This window comes from Lactuca saligna, chromosome 8 (assembly GCF_052625555.1).
Source record: "Lactuca saligna cultivar CGN05327 chromosome 8, ASM5262555v1, whole genome shotgun sequence".
NCBI classification, from domain to species: Eukaryota; Viridiplantae; Streptophyta; class Magnoliopsida; order Asterales; family Asteraceae; genus Lactuca; species Lactuca saligna.
In genome coordinates this window covers 124,261,197-124,270,632 of record NC_136424.1, presented here as the reverse complement: position 1 = coordinate 124,270,632, position 9,436 = coordinate 124,261,197, and the positions used below count along the sequence as shown (strand labels likewise).

The 9,436-nt window shown below is 38.2% G+C and overlaps 1 pseudogene across 1 annotated transcript; it reads right to left on the bottom strand.

The window, feature by feature from the left end:
* Positions 1 to 4,334: 4,334 nt before the first annotated feature.
* On the bottom strand, positions 4,335 to 6,562 carry LOC145008440 (putative aldehyde oxidase Art an 7 pseudogene; annotated as a pseudogene). Its single transcript, XR_013663431.1, has 3 exons — positions 6,137 to 6,562; positions 5,826 to 5,989; positions 4,335 to 5,721 (listed from the first exon to the last, which is right to left on the bottom strand). The product of XR_013663431.1 is annotated as a putative aldehyde oxidase Art an 7 pseudogene (transcript).
* Positions 6,563 to 9,436: the final 2,874 nt, after the last annotated feature.

The window sequence follows — 9,436 nt, the reverse complement described above, 5'->3', positions numbered from 1 at the left end:
GTTTTAGACCTGTCGCAACACTACCATCACTCCCAAACACATGTTGGTCGTATCTCAAATAAATATAGTTGATCAGACTATATTTATCCCAGATATGATTACATAACTATCTAGGTTTAACTGCAATGTCCAACATCCAAATACTTTATGTAGTTATGACTGTGATACTGTTCTTGTATATATGAGTGTTAGTATACTTCTTATAAAATAATTGTTTTTCAAAAGTATACTTGTAGTCAAAGCTCTTTAGCCCCATTTTATTTATAGTTGTATACCTTTTATGGATTTATATACTAAGTTCACTATAAACAATGCTCTGATACTAATCTGTCACACCCCTAAACCGGAGCGGCGGAAACGTCCGGGGGTGGAAGATGTCTTGTTAAGTATCACAACATATGCATTACAATAATCAAAGTGCAAAAACCATTGCTTCGTAAAGTATAAGTTTTACATGTGTGTTCAATCATTGTATATTGACACCAATATAGATATATATATATATATATATATATATATATATATATATATATATATATATACAAAAGATAGAAAGTATGACTCTATACTACTCCATCTCCTCAAAATCCCGGGGATGTACCTGTTTACTGGTTTCCTGAGAATACAAGTATTTTGAAAAAGAGAGTATCAACATTTAAGTTGGTGATTGCATAAGTATTTTTGTTTAGAAGTTTGTTATATGTTCCTTAAAATCGTGAGAATGTTTACTATTCTAGAAAATCCAATATTTTCTAAAATAACTGAAAGTAGTTTTAATACCATAAAACCGTTCTGTATAAGTGTTGTTGTACTATGAAATAGTATAACATAGTTTTAATTCACAATTAAACTATAAAAAGAATGTTTTCTGTATTGTTTATGTTGTCCATATTCTGTAATTGTACTCTTACAAAACCCTGCAAATGTGAGTATGCCTGGCTCTACCAGCTGTAATTGTAAACTATAATGTAATACTATAAATTATGTCACATCAAAGCTAGTACTTTGTATTCGTACTCTTTGGTTTAACTATTCATACACTATACATATTTGTTCATATCTTTTTGTGAGTTATTATAACCATCCTATGACTAGATGGCTTGATATGACGCTTTATAGGCGCCATAACTGTTAACATCATTTGCCACTCATAGGCATACCAGCCTAACTGTAGCGAACTGTCCGAGTGCGAGATTATCAATCCCGTATAGATCTATACACATTTTCACGCTCTCTATTGGGAGATTATGGTCATAATTATTAGGACTTTAATAGTGTTTGCTTAATTAACTGAATAACTAAGAGAGTGAACATTGTCTCACAAAAACCATATCCACGTTTACGTGTATAATAATAAAATCCACTTTTGTGAAGAATGAAAGAAGAACTAGTTCATTTTGGTGCTTGTGTGGTTCCAGCTTACATCTTGCATCTTCATCATATTCATGGTATTTTGGAGGTATTAAGTCTTCACATTGCTCATTAAATCTCTAGATCTAGTGCTAGGATATTTAATGTGCATTTGGTCTATATCTTCTTGTTCTTAGTGTTTGAGTGATCTCTAGAACCTTTGAGTGCATTATTTGGTTTCTGGACCATGGTGGTGGTTAGAAAGAGGGATTGTATAACTTAGTTGGGTGTCCATGCTTTTGGTGCAAGCATTATGAACTTAATAGTTGAGATCCTGGCTTATGTCTTATAGGATAAAGTTAGAACTTTATCCATATACACCTTGTAAGGTTCGGATAAGAGAGTTTGGGGTGTACAAGGGGTTAAGGTTTAAGAGCTTAATCCATTAAGCAGTTAGAGCCATTTCCTATGACATGGAGACTGGTGTCACCACCAATGTTTTTTCACATTGTTAACACGTCGTGACCTACCAGTGGCCATGATGTGGAGGTCAGCTTGGGAGCTGACTTTGATCGTTGAATTTTTGATTAGTTTGACTTTTGGTCAAATTTGGAGAGGTGTTGAGATATAGCCTGATATTTAGTTTGTGATGGGTTTAGGATGTTCGTGTAGCTGATTCCATGGGACTTTAAGTAGTGTATTTTAACTCTTTGTTTGGGCGAGTCTTCTAATTATACTTGTCTATGTGGTAGTATATACTTGCTGACTAGCTGGGTCTTATTTATTGATTGTTGTTATATGTGAACTAAGTTGTTGATGACTCCTTGACTGGTGTGAGTCGATAAGACTGTTGATAGTCTCCAGGGTTGATGATAACCCGTGAGGTGTGATGTTAATCCATAGGGCATGTTGTTAGCCCAGCACGACTATTGATAGTCCCTAAGGTTGCTAATAACATTTAGTTGTTTATATTGTTGTGCTCTATGTGAGATTCAGGATTGCTGATAGTCCCAGGGTTGGTGATAACCTTAGTTGATTAGTATGTTATGTTCTATTATGTATGTAATATTTTGTTGAACTCACTAAACATTATGCTTATAGTTGTTGATTTAATAATTTTGAAGGTACTTATCTGGTTGCGATGACGGGACTGTACACACACATCAATAATTTAATAATTTGAGATTTCATACTGTCTTTTTATAATTTTGATTTCTGAATAATGGTTTAGTAACAAATTGTTGACCTGAATGTAACTATACTGAATATGGGTGCTTATATTATTTTATAAATGAAAATTTTAGTTTGGGATTTGGGACATTACAATAAGGGTAACCAAATGTAATAGGTATTTGGGACCAAATAAATAGGTAAATATCGACTGTGTACGCTCATAAAGTCAGGAAAATAGTTTGGGTGTCTAACCTTAGAAAGTCTGTAGTGCATAAGTGTCATTTCCCATTTATTTTTATTAATTTATGCTCTAACAAGGTGTGTTCAAGCTGTTAGATTAGGTGTCTAAACTTATAACTATAATTGATATGTACTTGAATTGAAAGTAACATAATCCTTTTGGGTTATCTTCATACTAGCAACTAGACAGGATGACCTATTGAAAAAGATGAAGAATTTGTTATTTGGAATAATAAATTAATATATATAAAATGATTTATTAATGTATTATGAAAATAGTATATTAATTAGAAATCATGTTATTTAATTAATATTTAATCAAAGATTTATCTGGAATTAATTTTGGGATTAATGGAATTAATGAAAAGTGCAGGGGCTATTTAACAATTTATTGATAGTTGTGAAATTGGGTTCTTTGACCTCCTTATAAAGGGTTCGACGAAAACTTCTAGGGAGGCCCTAGAATTTTCATTAGGGTTCATTAGCTGTTTAGGCCTTAAGCTAATGAATTAGGGTTTCATCCTTATGGCCCTAGCCTCGGCTCTAAATAACCAACAATTGTATAAAGAGCATAACCCCTCTTGATTTCGGCCATGCCATTCTAACCCTAAGAAGAGCCAAAATTTTGAAATATCTTCCTCCTCTCTCCTCTCATCCTCTTGCTAAGTATGTTTGTGAGTCATTAGAGATGTTATACTTGTGACACTTGCTTTTAAGTCCAAGATCTTCAACGATTTCATTATTATTACAATATAACCATGAAAGTATGTATCCTAACCCTAGTTTTTGTTAATTTCGAAAATTATGGATGCCTCCTAGAGTTTCTTGTTTTGTGTTTAGTACTTGAATGTCTAATAGTGAAAACATAGATCCTACAATTTAGGGTTGCATGCACATATATAGATTATTTGTTATGCTCAAAACCCGTCAGAAGCTCCATTGGCGAGTCTATATAGTACAAACTACAAAGGTAGGTCACCCACTTAACTTTTAAATTTTGTTTACAATTAATATATAAAAATCATATGTGAACTAACTTAATTTCTTTTTGTGATATACGTAAATTTTTTGGTTTAAAAATATAATATAAATCGAATTAAAAGCCTATATATTGTATTTCATTAGTACAAAGCTAAATTCATTTAACCCAATACATTTAGAATTAGATACAAAAACAATTGAAAAAACACCAATTGTTGCTTCCTCCAATCCCGTAGAGTATAATTATAAAAACTTTTAATATTAATTTTTTTTTCTTGCGCAACTAGATTCGATACAAATCCATAACTACATTTTTTTTTTCATTTTATATCGGTTTCATTTAAATAGTAACCATACTTTCAAGAGTCAATAAAAGGTGTCTAACGAAACTTGTCATATAAAATTTTATATAGAATTTTAAATGTTACCAAAAATAAGGGATGTTCATGAACAACTTTATTTGTCTATAAATCCTCCGGGATGCAATGTAAAAAATTAATTGATAGAGTTAACTATAAAATGATGATGTGATTCTTTTCTTTTATTTAAAGTTAAATGGATTGCGGATGTTTTAATATTAATCACCATCACATATAATGATTTGGAATAGATGCATGTCAATACAACTTGAATTTGAGCGTTCTCAGCAACTATCTTTTTAGTATTAGATCATTTATTTAGACTCTTGTATGAACTTGCTATACTACGTCTGCCTAGCGATTCACAATATATATAGTTAGACTATGATAGTTTCCACAGTTACAACAAAACAAGGGTCTCTTCTACTCAATGTGTACCCAAATACCGGTTCCTGGGACACCAAGGCGATTTACATATAAAATATAGTACCCAGGAGGAGCAATCTTTCCTGATGGTGGTGCCAGCGCAGTTATAACGTTACCAACAATATCCGTCAATGTAGGAACAATCATCCTCTGGTTTTGTGAGAAACCATGAGTCGTGAATGGTGGATACAACATGGTTACCTTAATCTCTCCCAGCACCATAGGTTCATTCGATGGTAGACTAGCTGCAATCTTAAACGGTTTTCCATACTTTAACACCTTATCAGTACCTTTTGCATATATCACCGGTCTTTGGTTGTCGAGCTTAGGATCTAAGTAAGGAGGGGAGAACTTTTCAACCCTCCATTCTGTTGGAAACTCGACATTCACAGTGTAGAACTGGTGTGGGTTGCTACCACAGACCAATACGTTAGTGTCCGGTAACATTGCTGAGGAGGAATGATACATCCTTGCAATTTTTGTCGGATTCAGTTCTTTAAACCTGCTACCCATTGGTTTATATGGTTGATACAAAAGAGGTGTAAAGTTAGGGTCTGTGGCATCCTCCCAACCAGAGGTACCCTTCTTGGCGCCATTTATCATAATGAGATCTCCTGTCGGAAGGTGTAAAAGATCACCCATGATCCTAGGTGTTGGCATATCTTGTTCAGGCTCCCATTTTGCATGTTTCTTCATCGGGTGGATTCTATGGCAATCTTTAAGTGCAGGTACGAACACCTTTTCTTTAACATGCTTTGCATCGACCACTTCAAAAGCATCAGGCTTGTTTCCACCACAAATGACAACCTCAACGTTAAGGGGGTGCTTGTTATCAGCAGAGAGCTTGAATGGGAGAATCGCAGAACTACCGGAAGGAGGGTAGTTACGTGATCCACCTGGTAACACAGGGTGTTCTTGAAGGATCTCTCCTGTTAATGGCTTAAAGGTCACCGCCCTGTCGTTGGCAAAAACAAATACGTTGCCGTCGGGAAGGAGGAAAACGAACGGGTAAAGGTTGTTCTCTATGAATTTGTTTGGTCCCTTACCCGGTGTGCATGTTTGTTTAAGGAAAGGGAAGTCGATTTTGTTGGGTTTGAATTCGAGTGAAGGTGGCACTATTTCATAGCTGAAAGCCTCGCGACCTCCGACAACCAGTGAGCTCCCATCTTCTAAAATCTGATTGGTTGCATACCTGTTGTTATATATTGATTCAATATATACAACACGTTATAACTTACACCTCAGGATCGTGGTGCATGTATAAATTATGTAAGATCGGTGATATTTTTCACTTACCATCTGTAGTCGCCTAGAACGTTTCGTTTTTCTATGAAGTTTGCATTCAAATCATTCATAGGAAGCATTCTAACAGCTTTTACACCAGTGAAGGTACCTCCGGTAGCCACCATGTTACCATTAGGCCACAAGTTTCCTGATGAGCACCATGGTTCACCAGACAGCTATAGAATAAACGTAACGAGTGTATACTCATCAATTAACTAAATCCTTATATATGGATAAATACTAGGGAATCTAGCTTTTAACTTGAATATTTTTATCAAGTCTTTTATTATCCATAAATACTATATATATAAGAAGAAACTTACCACTATTGTTCTACTTTTTTTGGTTTTCCAGTCGTAAGCAACAGCATGAGCGTAGCAATCAGGCTGGTTATTTGCATCCGGGTTAATTGGACAAGTTCCTTCGGGTTCCAGTTTTCGGGCTGAAGGACCGAGCGATGTGGCATCATACCAGATGACCTGATCGTTAGGCATTAACTGCAGTTGCATTGCACTGACACGCACATCAGCGGTTTCAAGTACCCATTTGCCCAGAAAATGTGTCTCGATCTCTGGCTTCGCATAATCGGATCCTCCGTCCACCACGTGTGGGTTACCACCAGCACCACCCTTAATGTGACCACCAGCACCACCCGGAGCAGGGATATCAGTGATATCTGGGGCGGAAAACACTGACAGTGTAAAAAGATGGGGGATGATGAGGATGTAGGTTTTGAATTGTAAAGCCATTGGAGGAGTAAATTATTTAAATGGTCATCACAAGAAACTATTTATACTTGAATAATGTAAGAGATTTGTGGTGAAAACACAAGAGAAATTCTTCAGCAAATGGTTTCCAAATATAGTCTTAAGACATAAATAGAACCGTACAAACTCCACAATGTTTTCTTTTTTTCTTTTAGTTTGTTCCTGTTGACTCGTACTCTGCGATTTTCTTGCACTCGATGCTTTTCACGCCACTAGCTTCAAAAACTATGTGTTGCTCTTTCAAATTGTATACTAAATATGAATGTCGCTGTAAAATTCAACATTATTTTGTCTTATCTAATGGGTTAATTAGAAAACGTTACGTACTCATTAACGGAAAAGAAGGCTAATCGTTCAACCCATATGAACCACTAAAACCACATGTACAGTTAGTAAATTTTGTTATTTTGTTTTTTTTTTGAACGGTTTAATTACGAGAAGCTAAAAAAACGATAATACAATAATAAAAAAATGATTATGAAGCCAAGTAGTACAACTTACATTATTAGTAATCCAAAAGAAAACTTTATCATGTACATCATACACTACAATAATACAGTGTATTAACGGCAATAGATATTGCCGCTAAAAGGTCCCCGTTGATGCATCCTCACTAATACTCTCAAAGTCACCGCTAAAGGCATTGCTGCTAAAGGGCTGTTGATGCTAATGTGTTTCGTCGTCGCTAAAGGTTAGTCGGCCAAATACATGAGCGTCGCCTAGTCACCCCGAGACTCGCCGAGTCCCCAAGCTCAGAACTTCCCTCAATCTGCGACCTAACTCGCCGAGTCACCCCGAGACTCGTCGAGTCCAAAAACTCTGAGTCCACTCGCACCCAACTCACCGAGTCATCCCTTGACTCATCGATTCTCGACTCAACCAGAAAATATTGGGACTCTTCGACAAGACTCGCCGAGTCCAAGAACAGACTCGCCGAGTCTAAGGCTATCTTCAACCTACTCGCCGAGTTGTTCATCCAACTCGTCGAGTTCGAGCTCATCTTCAAGCAATTCGTCGAGTCCACCCTTGTGACTCGCCGAGTGCCACCGGTCTGAATCCATACAGAAGCATTCCAGGCCATGATAGATCTAGCCTCCTACAACCCATCCATCACGTAAAGTGGCAAACTTTACGTGAATCCAAAGAGATCTAGGCCTTATACACTTTAGAGCTAGGGTTTGGGACATGATGGCTTCACTAAGCACTCAAACACAGGGACTTTAATGCACTCTAAACCTTCCCCATTCCAGATCTGAGTTAGCAACCTCAGATCTAACCTCCAAACTCCAAAACATACCAAGATAAGCTCCCCATAAACCCCAAAATGATGAATCCATATGAGTAACAGCCCAAGAACGAGATATTACCTCAAAAGAACGCCCCAACTGCAATGAAACTCGAATCCAAGCAAAGCCCCTTGCTCCAAGCCTCCAAACTCCCAAGATTCCTTCAACAAATACTCTTCAAGCTCCCAAATGCACTTTGATCCACTCACACACGAATGCTAAGGGTTTCTGGACTTGAGGATGAGTAAAGAGGCTAGGGGAATGGATGTTAAGTTCTTTATATAGGGCTCAACCCTGAGAATTAAGGTTTTCTCCACTCAGCACCTACTCACCGAGTCCATCTTTGGACTCGTCGAGTAGGCCACTTGACACGCGATCAAAGTCGCGACCCTACTCGCCGAGTCCATCCATGGACTCGCCGAGTTGCCCTTCAAAATTTACACTTTTAGCCCTTCAACTCTACTCTTGATATTTCGGGATGTTACAATTCTCCCCCACTTAAATTAGGCTTCATCCTCGAAGCCTACGGCAACTCATCTCCAAAAATACTCCAACAACACGCCACATGGCCTTAACCGGACCAGGTCCCTCAAGGCATACCCATCGAAACTCGAACTCACTTTCTCTTTCCTTGTGGTGTCCTAACCACCGTCTCAAACTGGGCACCGGTTTTACCCTTTGATAACCACACACAACAACTGAGTACCACTCATGATGCAACACAGCTCTAAATCACAACCATTACTCGACCCATATGAGCTATAAATAACTATGCACCACCCAATTCCCGATCCGAGTCCCACTCCATCCATTCCATGCTGACAGAAAGACACACTCTTCAGAGCAACTCCCATGAGCTCTCTTCTTGCAATCACATGCACATGCTGAACTAGCTCTAGCACCCTCGGGTTAGGAAAACCCATCACACTGACGAACTTCAAAACATCCCTTAGGATAAACCACTGCTACACAATTCCTTCACCGAAAACAAGCTGGGAATCCAAAACTCCATACCTGCATCCCTTACGAGCCTCTTGACTTTACAACCTTGGAATTTCCTTCTGCGACCTCAGCAGACATCCCCTCATGATGTCATCCCATACCGCCGCCGCACACGCTGCTCAAGGACCACCGTCGGACCACTCCAATCATAACTCTACACTGCCGCTTTCACTTCCGTGAATTTGCACTCCCCTTCGGAATTACATTCCTCCATCTTTCCTTACCAAAGAAAACCACTTGACCGCCTCGTCACCACGACAAGAGCCATAGTGCTCACCCAACGCTACAGCACCTCTTTATAGCGTAACTGCTATCCCATGCACCATACATACTCTGAATCCACCCGAGAAGACTCTCAAGTCCATGCACTACCTCCACTGATTGCGATCAATATCTGGGGCCAGACCTTGCAACGCTAACATATCGCGACATACTCAATCCATTACCTCGCACCGATGTAACAACACTTGCAGAGCCTTCAGCATGACTGGACCGCCTTACCAGGCCTTCATCCAAACTGGACCACTCTCATAGCCTTCAGCAGACCTGGACCGCCCTCCAGGGCCTT